Raw genomic sequence first — 13,180 nt, 5'->3', positions numbered from 1 at the left:
CCTTAAGGCTCAAGCTTCCAGTCTTGTGATCAGACTGCTTTCATTAAATAAAATTGGCCTGAAAGCATGAGGGTGCTCAACAGGGTGACGCAACTGGCTTGAAAACCACCAGACAAAGATACATGACCCCCCATTTTAAAGCTTTTTGGCTTTACAGGTCATAATTTCTCTGGAGGAAGCCAAGGTGATAATTTTGGTGTGCTATTGGGAACTACTCACAGCTGGCTTTTATTTTTAAGGTGGCACCTGAAAGAATGTTTTCCCCTGATTTTGCTTCTTGGGACATATCTCAGGGTGGACAGGATTGTTTTGAAAAATCTTTGTTTAGTATGACTTTTCTGTTTGAAATGTTGTTTTTTTTTCTTGGACTAGAAGATGTGGATTCTTAGCCGAGCTGTTTTGAACATGGCTGTTGATGTGCACTTTGAGGAGAATGCACCTTGGTTAAAGATCCCTCACTACCAGTGAAGGTGGAGGCAGCCTTCTGTCTTTTTCTGATCAAGTCTCCAACACATGTATGTTGAAGTAATTTTTCTGTTGGATGATGTAAACACACAATGAACAAATTCAAATCTTGAGCAACCTTCGTGCTCTGTTGGGTTCTCCCCCCTGACTTGATTTTCTGATAGTGAGAAAAGAGAATGTGTCCAAGCAGGGAAGAAAACAAACCTTTCTGTAACAGCTCTAAGCTGGGATGAAAAATGCATAAAATAATCACCCTTTATTTCCCACAGGTCCTGCAGCAAATTTGGGAAAGATCTGCCTTAACTTTCTATGGAAAAAACAATATTTACTTTTAGAAAATTTTCTTGAGTGTTCAAGTTTAAAAATATTTGAATTGAGTTACAAAAAAACGATATACAGGTTACCTTTATCATCTGTTTAATGAAAACTAAAGTAAATCTGTGGGCAAAGTAAAAGGCAGAAACTTGGTTATGAGTTTGGGAACTCGAAAACCTTGAGAACTGTGTATTTGGATCATGCTGTCATCCAGTGATGAAAAACTCTCCAGAGTCACCTCAACCCTCTGCTGTATGTGATACATTTGTCATTCTACTGCATATTGTGAATTCACCTGGCTCAGATTTATGCACAATATAAACATTATAATGAGAAGGAATTACTGCTGCCACCAGTGGATGTGTCTGGCCGGCTGCCAGGGAGTTCACTGATTGCTGGGGAGATGCCAGCGTTTATGAAAAACAAGTATTCTTTCAAATCACAAAATTGTTTTTGATTGAGGGGGAATTATGAATAGCTGCAGTGTCTGCGATGGCCAAATAAGTTTACTCTGAAATCAGTGCTCGGCCCTCTGATTGGCAAACTGCTCGACAGCTATTGAGGTTTTTGAGCCTGATTTTCTGGTGCGCAGAGCGCTGCTGGGTGGGTCTCGCCTTGCGCAAAGGGGGCCTGGTCCCTGGGAGACCCTTCGCCCCACCAGGCTGCTCCCCTCCACGCCGTCTGCCGCTCCCTCCTGAACTGGCTCATGAGTCGTGGAAAAAAAACAACTTTGCTCTGGAGGGCGTCTAGAAATATTCTGTATTTCCTCTGGCTGGTCCTGACACCTTCTCCCCTTTGCCCCGTGTGGTCCTGCCTCGGTTTGGCTGCCTGCCGATGGTTTCTGCAGCTTGACTCGGCTCGCTTTGCCCTCCTGTGGCTGACAGCGGATGTTCAAGAGGTCTGTACGGTGCCGGCCCCGGACCGACCGATCCCTGACATCCCTGGTCCCCAGGGCTGGAGCTGCCCACGAGCCCGACTCTTCTGCTCGAAACAGCTCCCTGGTGATTGCACTCAGTATTCAGTACTTGCTTTTTAGGGTAAACACAAATGTCTTTTCTTATCATTTAATGAAGAGCTGTAAGCTCTTGATTAGTATTGCCTATATTGTTCCGAACATCTCTAACTGGAGGAGCTAATAGATGTAATTGGCTTAGGATCTATTTACTCACCTTAAAGTACAACCAAATTCTTATGAAGAGAAACCCACTGCCAGTTCTTTCTCTGAACCCAAATAATTATGTCAGGCAAAAGAATTCACATTAACAAAAGCTTGCTTGGTGGGAGATGAAGCATTCAGAGTCATTGAAATATGTATAACTCTACCCCAAAATAATGTTAATATTGTTAACCTCCTGCAGAACTGTTTCATCCTCGGTTCTTCAGATCTGTGGCTACTTTGGACACCTGTTGATGTTGATTCAGTTGTTGGTTTGTTTTCAGTCGTCGATCTGTTTTCAGAAGGTAATAAACCACGTTGCGAGGGATAAGACTGGAGAATTGCTCACTGACTCTGCAGGTTGTTGCCTTCTCAGATGCTGCAGAGGCGAGTTGTGTCAGCAGTGTGCAGGATGGCTAGAGCAGATGCGTGAAAACACACCACCTCGCGTGGCCCTCGTGATGGTGGCACGTGGCTTTCTCCATCTGTCTCATGCAGGCGTGGGGACACCATGTCCTAGTCACTCCGATTAAGCAGCTGGGACTGCAGGATGATGTTAGATTGACTTTCTCCTGAGAAACTGGAGGTGTCACATGTGAGAGTGGGAAACGGCTTCCAATTTTATAGCTGCTGCATGTCAGGGTGACTTACTCACTGGAAGTGGAAGGGGTTTTTTCTTTCATTGGCAGGTAGGATTTTTAATGTGAAGATAAGAAAAATCTCGTGTTTTAATAGTGATGAAGAGAAAATTACTGAAATAAGGGAAGCAACTGACGTTTGCATTTGACCCGAGTGGGCTCAGCAGGTACTTGTTGGCTATGTTTCCAGTTTCAGCATGGTTCAAGGATATCACTGGGATGTTTTGATTTCTAGGTGGGGAAATTATAGGGCAGCATGAACACACATAAAATAAAACTTTCTTAAGAAATATTCTTTCTTAAGAAATATGTCAAAATTTACAGAAATACTGTAAATGGATTAGTAATTGTTACTTTATTTAAGGTAGCTGAAATCTAAGCACCTTAGGTCAGGTAAGGGTTCTTACTCTCTGGTATGTGTGTAGTTCCCTATAAATCTATTAACTGACTGTAAGGTTTGTGAAGAAGAAAAAGGGAAGGGTAAAGGAATGCAAACTGTGAGATGTTTGAATTGCAACACTCTAAAATAAATACAAGCAATCACTTAAGATAAATGCAATGGACTAAAGAAAGCCAACTGACAACGCAAGAAAGTTCAGTTATTAAAGCAAGTAGGAGCTTTTCCTTTCCCCACTGTGCAAACACTGCTGCCCCAGGTAAGCTGATTTCATCTGATATCAAATGCTTGTTTCTCTGGCTGTGGTGCCGGCTAAGGGTGACTGTGTCCCATGTAGAAGTCTGCCTTGTAGCTATCTGAAGTTAGGTGAGAGTAATCCCACCACATATGTCATATACTCCACAGTAATAGGATAAGATTTTTAGTGGATCCTTTTCCTCTTGTTTCCGATCTTTAATTACTGTTGCAAGCATCTGCTATTGGCTGTGCATCCTCCTGGCAAAATTCCTGAAATGTGTTCTTACAGTTTGTTGAGGATGAATTCTGGGAAAAGTTGGGAATTTCTGTTCAAAGCTTACCCAAAATCATGTGTTTGATGAATTTTGCATAAAATACTCAGAGTTTGGGGGTAGCTAACCGCAGCTTCGTGTCCCTCCTACAGACACAGCATACTTGTTCTATTGCTAAGCACCAAAAAACTCCAGCAGTATAACTTCTTTAAGAGTGACAGTAAACAAATTTCTCCATTTAATGCTAGAACCATATTCCCTTTTGCATCTCTTTAATAAAGAGGGTGTTAAGGATTCTGCACCATATGGCTTTTGCAGCCAAAAATCCAGATGCGGTAACTGGTGCATTCAAATGTTGAAAAACTCTTGGCTGTGGCAATAATGATTGCACATGGCTTAAGCGAAGATGGGTGCTGTGCATTGGAAGATATGTCCCTGCCTGCAGCCATGAAATTTCCAAAGCAGGACTGGGACCCAAATGTGATTATAATGTGAGTCAGAACCTAATTATGAATGCAGGAGGGGATGTGGGAGTGCAAACTGTGTTTGATATGGTAAAAATCTTCGGTGTGCTGTAGTTCTCAGCCTGAAGTTCTGCACCCATTGAAGATTTCCAAAGTTGAAGCTTTGGAGTTGCTTTAATGTGAAATATTTATTTTTACATTACAAAGAATATAATGGCCTAGAAAAAAAAAACAAACCAGGGAAAGTGTTCGCAAAACACCAGGATTAGGACTGTGAAAAATTGCATAGAAAATTGCTTTCAGGTCCACATTTTAGAGCCAAAGTGTCACGAGTTCTCAGATGTGACAAGTAATCACCCGTTCCTCTTAGACTCTACAGGAGCTGCTGAGTGCTCAGTGTGTGTTTGAAAATGAGGCCACTGATTTAGGCTTCTGTGCGGGGACTTAATGGCCTGATCTGAGGCATCCACTTCAGAAAGTTTTGACTGGATTCACATAAACCCTTCAAGTCAGAGTATATAATTTCATATTTCCTGTGGCCAGTCAGAGACTTAACTCCAGTTGCATTTCACATGCAGAGATTGTTTATAGCCCTGGGAGGAAGGGAGGTATTTTAAGCAGTGTTGTTCTGAGGACTGGTCAACCTCTTAAAATCAATGTGTGTTTCTGCTCCCACCTCAGGCTGAGGGTAGCAAAAAGCTGAGTGGATGCTTGATGATGATTTGGGAATGGGCTGACTCGGCAGCACCCTGGCTCCCACCCTTGCCAGTGAACGTAATTGGAGGCTCAGTGCCATAGAGGGTCTAGTCTTACCAACCTCGTCCAGCTACAGGTATCTCATTCCTGACAGGGATTTGTTCAATCTGGTCTTACCAAGATCTGATAACGGAGACTGCTCAACCTCCCCGAGCAATCTTGCTAGTACTTTGTGGTGGCTACTGTTAAAAAGCATCCCGTCACCCCTTCTGACAATCACTCTCACTCTCTTTGCTGACATTTTAGGTCATTACTTTTCCCCCTTTAGGGAGATAATACCTAGATGATTTCTTCCTAGTTTTGTGAAGTCCTCATTGTATCTGACAGCTAGTTATGTTTTCCTTCAATCTTCTCCTCTTTGTGAAGGAAGGTTGAAAGAATTACGACAAATGCATCATGACATATTTTCTGTCCCTTCGACACTCTTGGCTCTCTCCAGTTGGCTCATAGCTTTCTAAATGCAGTATTTCAGCCAAGGTCTAAGGACTGCTGGGTTTGTTGTTATTGTTACACTGTGGGGATTTCTTATAGATACTGCATTTTATGATGTAAGCCTTTTTGCAGCAGCATAACTTTGACTCATATTAATTTTATGACTCCTTACAAACGTCCCAGAAGCATTCCTGTGCCAAGGCCTTGCCCTTCCCTGTTTCATACAGGTGCTTATCCTGACTAAGTGTAGGCTGCTGCATTTTTCTTCACTAGATGACAAACTGGGTTACGTTTCTAAGACATTTTTAAGACTGTTCTTCTGATTTGTCAAGAACATGTTCATTCTAGCTCTGTCTTCAAACTTCCTTAAAGTTTCTGTCATCTACAGAATTAGTAAGCATGTTCTTTTCCACCATCCAAATTATTTATGAAAGTGTTCAAGTCACCCAAGACAGATCACCATGGAAAAGATTCTTTCAATTTGACAGTGAACCACTGATACTGCTCTCTGAGGACAGAGTATCTTCTGCACTCTAGGTCATGTTTCCTTCTCTTTTTTTATGATTATATCTGCAAAGAAAGCCTTGCTGAAGGCAAAATACGTATAATTGCTCTTTTTTTAATAAAAAGGGCAGCACAAGATTATCATGGATGGTCATGCAAGTTTTGTTCAGGCCTACTATCTTATCCCATTAAGCCAGGGACAAATGTGATAGACAGGCCAGGGTGGAGGGAATGGGTACAAGGGATTTTCCTTTCCACATTTCTTTTCCTCTGAGTCCTATGGGATTTAGATGACCAAGACTAAGACAGAAGAATACATTCTCATGTTAGCCAGTGCATAGGTGAGTCTGTTTCTCTTGGCTCCCTAAGTACAATCGTGTACCGCATTCTAGCCAGGCTGCCTTTACAGAAACCCAAGGCATGAACGTGCTGACTGGACACGTTCTCGTGTTACCCTGCCAGCCTCGACCTACTAAACAAGGCCCGGGACCTTGGGAGCTCAGCACCACACTAGCGGTTTTAATTGCTTTCAACCAGGACTTGAAACACAGCCAGAAAATGCACCAACTCTGAAAGCTGCTGTCTCAGCAGGGCTGTATTTAAAAGAGATTTAATGAGGGGAACATGGATGGAAGGCTGCTGGAGAACTTCTGTCAGAGTTGTTTTTAGCCCTTTTTGTTGCCAGTGCCCCTGCCGGTGAGAGGGGCCTTTGCCCCTGCCAGCCTGCAGCCCGTGGAGATGCAGAGAGCTCTGAGGAAGGTGATCTGGAGCAGAAAGCAGCCAGGTTATCTGCCCCGGCCCCACTCTGGGGTCACTCCAGCCTGCGGGACGGCTTTCGTTGGAGTTGGGTGATGTGCACGAGCAGCCAGGTGACCTGGAGGGGCTGTGTTTGGGCTCCCACTGCTGTGGGAGGATGGAGGGAGCACTCAGCAGGCCTCAGCGGGAGCCCTCCCCCCTGGCCATGGGGCTGGAGGAGGCCAGAGGAAACCCTCGCCGCTTCTAGAAGTGTTATGGCACCCTCATGGACAGAGAGAGGCCGATGGGAGGAGCTGTAGGCTGAACACCACCTGTTCATCTGTGGGGTGTCATGTCGGGGCAATGCCCAGTGCAGTCTGTCAGGGCCAAAAGCCAGCTGGAGGCCTCTGGGGCTCTCAGACAGGCTGCCGGTGGGTGAGGCAGGGGGTGGAGGCTTCAGCCCACTGAGCTGTCAGACCCCTGTTTCACCCGTGGGAAGGCAGCCTGGGAACATCTGTGGCCCATCTACCATGATGGTATTGATGTCACAAGTGTGAGGATCTTGTGTCAGAGTGGGGCTGCATTTTTCCCAGAGTGCCTGCGCTCTAGAGGAGGAGGAGATGCTGTCCTGGCGCTGGGCAAGAAGTGAGCTTATGGGGGTCAGGCCAGGCTTTTCCAGCTGCAGGAGTTGGGTGCTGTTTGCCTGAAAAATGACTGCACTGGGACTTCATGCAACCGGACATGCAATAGATGTTATTCTTAGAAAAGATGCATGTACTGGACATGCTGTAATTTTAAACACAAGATCTGTGGAAGGAAAGTATAGCCTTTACATGAACATATTGGACTCAGGCTAAATTTTGCGAGTCCAAAAACTTGCTGTCCTGAGGGCATAGCACTGACCTGCCCTTAGCTGTAGTGAAACCTGGGTTTTCTCAAAGCGTTTCCAGCTCATGGTCCCTGTTGGGTAAGTGACCTTGAAGAACTGTAAGGGTAGAGGAAGAGGAAATCCTGTGAACTGAGCCCCACCTATAAGCAGAAAAGAAAATGGAGAGGGTGAACTTCAATGCGTCCTTAGATTTTGCCTGTGCTACGCAGCATCCCACATAAATTAGTGGTGAATCATAACACAGTGACAAATTCCAGTCCCCGTGACTGCCCCTCTTCCCTTGCTTATCTACTGGCTGCCGCCTTGCTTCATGCTAAGCAGGTCACCAGACCATAATAGTCCAGCCGTTCTTGCATAGATGACTTCAAAGTACAGGCTGGGGAAGGAAAAAGAGAATAGTTCTACTAATTATTAAAAGTATGGCATAACTCTAGTGCCGTAATAAGATGAGATTTCATACCATGAACATTAGTCGCCGCTAACGGAAAACATCCCGTATAAATAACATTCCCATCTGGTTAAATATTTTCCACTGAAAGGTAATTCCTGACTACATGCTTTTTCCTGAAGCAGCTGCTGTCTCCTGCTTTGGCCCGATGCTTTGCCGTGCAGGCATGCGGTCCATTGATAGTACATGGTGAGGCATGTTAAGCATTTTGCACCATATCTTAATTGATATTCATAATCCTCCAACTCTTTCATGGGGAGGGGAGGAGAAGGCAGGGCTATGAATTAAAAGCACCTGCATATGTGAGGAATATAAAGAATGTTGATTTCTAATAGTTTCATCTTGCAAGCTACAATATAAACCAAGTTGGAGAGTAATGCGCTAGTTGTTTCATTTCCTGAGGCACTTGACTCACCTTTGTGCTATCGGAGGGCAGATTTTCAGTTGAATTGAAGTGCAACAGTGGAACCAGCAATAATAATAATTCTTACTTTTGTATTGTTTCAGTAAGTGGTGCTAAGGACCTGTTCCCCTCTCCTGTACTTTCAGGGTGAGTTAGATAGATCTGACATTCACAGCTTGTTAATCACCAGAACCCCAGGTAAAAATAACTGGATACTTTAAGTGCTGTAAAATTTTCTACTGACACTTAATAACACCCTGGATGTTTTTCTTAGCTCTTGTACTGTGTGTGCATTGTAGCAGTTTCATCATTGCAGCATAAACTTGTCTTCAGCTGCATTGAGATGGAGCAGGAAATGGGTGGATGTTTGAAGCTGCAACAATGGCTTTTGTTACGTTTGACAATTTCATTCCAACCCGTTTTATTTAGCTTATTATGAGTGGGGAAAAAATACAGTCCTTGAAGTTCAGTGTTTCAAGCCACACATAAAGCTGTGCTGTAAGGAACGTTATGGACCTCAGTGCATCATTCCTTTTGCAGCAAAGGACAAATGACATGCAAATTTTATTTGTTTATTTTTAGATTCTATTCCCGTTTTGACATCAGGGACACAGTTGTATTCACTTGATATTTTCTTTTTGAGTTGCTGATCTTATAGGAGGAAGAAAGACGTTTTGGAAACTGTGCATTTTAGTTGGTAGGATTGTTACAGATAAAATGACTAAAAGGGTGAGGAAGAGGAAGATGGTCTTTAAGGTTTTTTTATTTACATTTCCATGTTGGCACTAAAATCAGAAATTGCATAGTCTGTTTTCTGCCATGTGTATTCAGGGTACTCTTGGCTCTAACTAGAACTTTAGAGTTAAGATAAAATATGGGGGCTGCCTTCTGGGTAGCAGCTGAGAAATCTCAATGGCTGTTATATCGGTATTAGTTGGTGTTATAGGGTTGTCAGGTTGTCAGGTGATATTCTTGTTGTTATAGATGTGATAAGCCTCTGCCAGAATCTGGCTGGCATGAAGCTGCATGGACCAGGCTCAAATTGAGAGGGATTGCTAGTTAAATACTGGTTGGAGGTCCCACCTGGAAATTCAGGAAAATTAAACCAAACTACCTGGTGCCTAATAAGCTAATTTTCCTCGCTTGCAGACATGAATCAATTGTTTTAACAAGCAATACTTTATTAAAGAGAATTAAGTTCCCCTAGCTGGTACTGCTTTCATCTGTCCAAACGATCCTATTTAGTTTTCCCATAGATGTAGTGGTTTTGCTGCCTGAAGCCCACAGAGTACGCATAAATGCTGATCTTCACCCAGTGGGAGATCCTGCTATGTCAGCTGCTCACCAGTGTGGGCATGGGCTGCCTGATCAGAGCACTGTGTTGTCCGAGTTGGGGAAATTCATGATCTCGTGAGCTTTTTTGGGTCTCCCTACTAGGGATCACTTCCATATGGCATAGCTTCATTTACACAGAGAGTTTGGCCAGGGTCCCTGATGAGAGCTGACTTGTAACTCTAAAGCATTGGAAAGTGCTGCAGGCCTTGTCCATGCATTGTTTATTGCATTCCTTACATTGACACTGCAGGACATAAATTGCTTCCTGGATATGCAAACTCTGCTGTAGTTGTACTTGTTTTAATGTACTTATACATTACAGTTCAGGTAATGCATATATTGGAGGGAAAGATTTACATGTCAGGCATGTCTTTGAGTCACAGAGCACTCCCATATTAATAGTTCTAGGTTTTTATATTGCTGCAACAGTTTGCTGAAAAACAGATGCATATGTCCTCACAAACACCAATACATGAACATTTGCCTCTAAGCTGAAGGAAGAGGCTAATTTAGTTTTGCTCTACCTTCATGCCTTTCAGCATCGTGAGTGGCAGCACTAGCCACAACTGATGTCACAGAGTCCATGGCTAACAAGCAGGAAAGAAAATCAGTGTTTTCACAGCCTTGTAATGCCCTATTTATTTATGTAATAGATTGAATGTCATGTAAAGTTTGAAACTGCACTTAGCTTTTCTCAGGTCCCTTGATCTGTCTCACAGCTGTGGTAGATGGTTCTCTCAGCTGCTGTTGCTGTCTCTCTAATCTGCTCTTTGATTTTGTAGGCATTTCTTATCTGCTGTTTCTGGTCTGTTTGAAATGTCCAGCTATGAAAGGAAAAACAGACTGTTGAGAACTCGTGTGGTAATACTTCTGCCCCAGTATAAAGAAACTTTATGTTCCTTGCAAACTTGCCATTCATGTGCAGAACTGCATGTCTTAAAAAACTATTTTAAGCACTGAGTTATTAAATGCCAGTGTTACCCTAATTTATTTTGCACTTGATTTTCAGCAGGTATGAGCCAGTGTATCTCTGTTGGTGTCAGTGGACCTGTATGTGTTGTCGGAGGAAACTTCAGAGCTGTGTAGTTCCTGGAGCTTTGTAATGACCTGGTTTTACTAAACCTAGTCAAAAGGATTAAGATTTTTGCCTGTATGTCTGTATCCTGAGGGCTGAGCTTGAGTTCCCTAAATCTCAGACTGACCCTGGACACAAAACTATGGAGTCAGAAGCTTCTCTGGACGTGAGCTCCAGATGACTGAGCAGAGCCAGTGACTTACTGCACTGCCCAGGCAGCACATGGGCTGCCCCTGCAGCTGAACTGGGGTGGGTTACAAGGGTGTGCCGTGCCGTGGGTAGTCTAAAGTTCACAGAACCATAGCTGTTGGTGCTGTCTGTCCTGAGCAACAGCGCTGGCCGTGTGATGTGGCCCTGGCACTGGAGCCTTGTGTAACTGCATGTGAAACTCATCTGGCATGAGACACAGTCTCTCCCAGCCCTCCATCTTAAGCGCAGAATCAGTTTTAACTAGGCTCATACAGTTTTTTACTACATACGTTTGTTGTGGGTTTTTTTTTTTTTATGCAAATTATAATTACTTTGATATTCATAAACAAATTTAAAATTCGGCTTCTTTGGTTTCTTCTAGCTCCATTCAGGAAGCCAACTACCAAAGCCCCCTACCATTTTGTCTTCTGACCTGAAAAAGCTGGTGCAAAAGAAAGCAAGCTGCTTCTTGCTTTGCCTCCTACTTTCCTGTGGTCTCAATGACAGAAACCTGCTCCTTCAGTGGCATAAGGCTATGGGTTAAGTGTTTTGCCGGAGCTGTGATATATGTGACCAGCTGTTCATCTCCTCCAAGTGGGGAAGAAAATCACCCAGAGGAGCAATGGCTCTCCCTGAGGCAGCAGATGACGTGGATTTATGAGGCTGTAGCAGACATAATCAACCTATTTAGTTTTCCCAAAGCAGGAAGTGAAGCTGTCCTGTGGGAACAGACCTTCTGTACCCTTAAGCAAAATAAATCTTGCTTCCTGGGTGATTCTACTAGATGGGAGCCAAAAGCGAGGTGTCGTGCTGCTTCAGCTGCGGGAAGCTTATTTACCTGCTTGTGGAACAAGATCTGCTAAGGATGCTCAGGGCTTTATTTCACCTGGCAGGTATCACAGTCTATCCTAAACCTTTGGAAATAGCTTTCTAATGGATACTTGCCTGCCTGAGGAAAAGACAGTACTCATCTTTTCTTTGTTGTTACTTTGGGCTCTAAGCTAGCACTAGTTTTTCTGAAAGAGAGTGCTGCTTTTTGCTGAGAGGTGACCCTCATCAGCAATGACCCGTTTCAGCAGTGCTCCCTGCGCAGACAGTAGTGTTCAGTTACGACCAACGCTGTTGAACTTGGGGGCTGGTTAGAGAGCACACTAAATCTATTGGCAAATAGTGCACAAGTGAGCTGCGCTGTTTCTGATTCTGGCATTTTTTTGTTTGAATTGTTTGGAGAGCAGGGGAGGCTGAGCAGTGAGGGCCAGGGGTGAGCCAGGCCTTCAGGAAAGTGTGCGTGCATAGCAGTGGCCCTTGAGAGGGAAATCTTCTCCTTCACCTCTCATGAGACTTGGGAACACAGGAACTATTTTGAGAGCAACACCGTCTGTGCCTCTGATTGTTTGGATGCTTGCTTATCGCTGTGAGGCAAGTGCCTGGATGCAATCCTCTCGGGGGGAAACCTGTTGTTGTTTCCACTATTTACTCTTTATTGTAGTAGTATCTGAGAGCCACAGTCATGGTTCAGTGCCCCCTTGTGCAGGGAATTGATTGTGAGCAGGACTGGGATGAAAGGGGACGGTTCCTCAGGGATGAGCTGAAGTTTGGTATTTTTCTCAAGTTTTATGGAAAAATACATTAGTTTCTAAATGAGTGACAGAGGTGCTGATATTTATTTTCAGCGTGAGCAATATGACTCCTTTCAGCATTTTACTTCAGGATGTGAGCAGCAGAAAGCTCAGTCCTGGCAAGAGAAGCTTGTAAACTCAGTTCTGAAAGCATTACTGTATTCAGGTAGAACATTTCAGTGGCAAATTCTGGCATTTTTAGCCTGTGCCTGTGGTTTCAGGTAAAACACGGGATTGAGATGATTTGGAAGTCCTCTTCAAGGGGCAAAATATTCGCTATCTGTTGGAAGATCTAGTAAGAGTGTGTTTAAACGTTTGCATAGTGCAGGGTGAGGAAGTTGGTAAATGCCTGTGGAAACTTTCATTGTTTTCTGTTAAGTGTGACCTGTTCTTACCCCTCTTTTCCTATTTTATTTTTTGTTGGCTCTTTGTGTTTTTTTTTTTTTTTTTTTTTAATCAGAAGAAACTCCTTGGGAGTTACTGTAGAACTACTTCAAAATTTCTTTGTGACGCACTGGGACTTTTTGCTTGTCTAATTCATGCTGAGAAGCAGCATAGTCCACAGGAAGTACCATTAATTTCAAGGAACCATTCAGCTTTAGTAAGGCTGAATAGTTGAGAGTATCAGGTGAGAGCTTTTGCAATATTGAAGGTGTCAAGCTATTACCAAATGTTACATTGATTTTTACTGATTGTCTCATCTTTCAACAAGTGTTTTAATTGTTGACTGGAAAAGGAAATGAGTATTCATGTTTATTCTTTTGCTGCCTCTCTGTTTTAGAGAGAGGAGTAATTCATTATCTTGTGGATAGAAAACAATTAAAGTGTTGTTTCTTTCATTACTGCATGAT

The sequence above is a fragment of the Athene cunicularia genome (assembly GCF_003259725.1).
Source record: "Athene cunicularia isolate RWA chromosome 7 unlocalized genomic scaffold, athCun1 chr7_part1, whole genome shotgun sequence".
In the NCBI taxonomy this organism is placed as follows: Eukaryota; Metazoa; Chordata; class Aves; order Strigiformes; family Strigidae; genus Athene; species Athene cunicularia.
Note: the sequence above shows the minus strand (reverse complement) of the source record.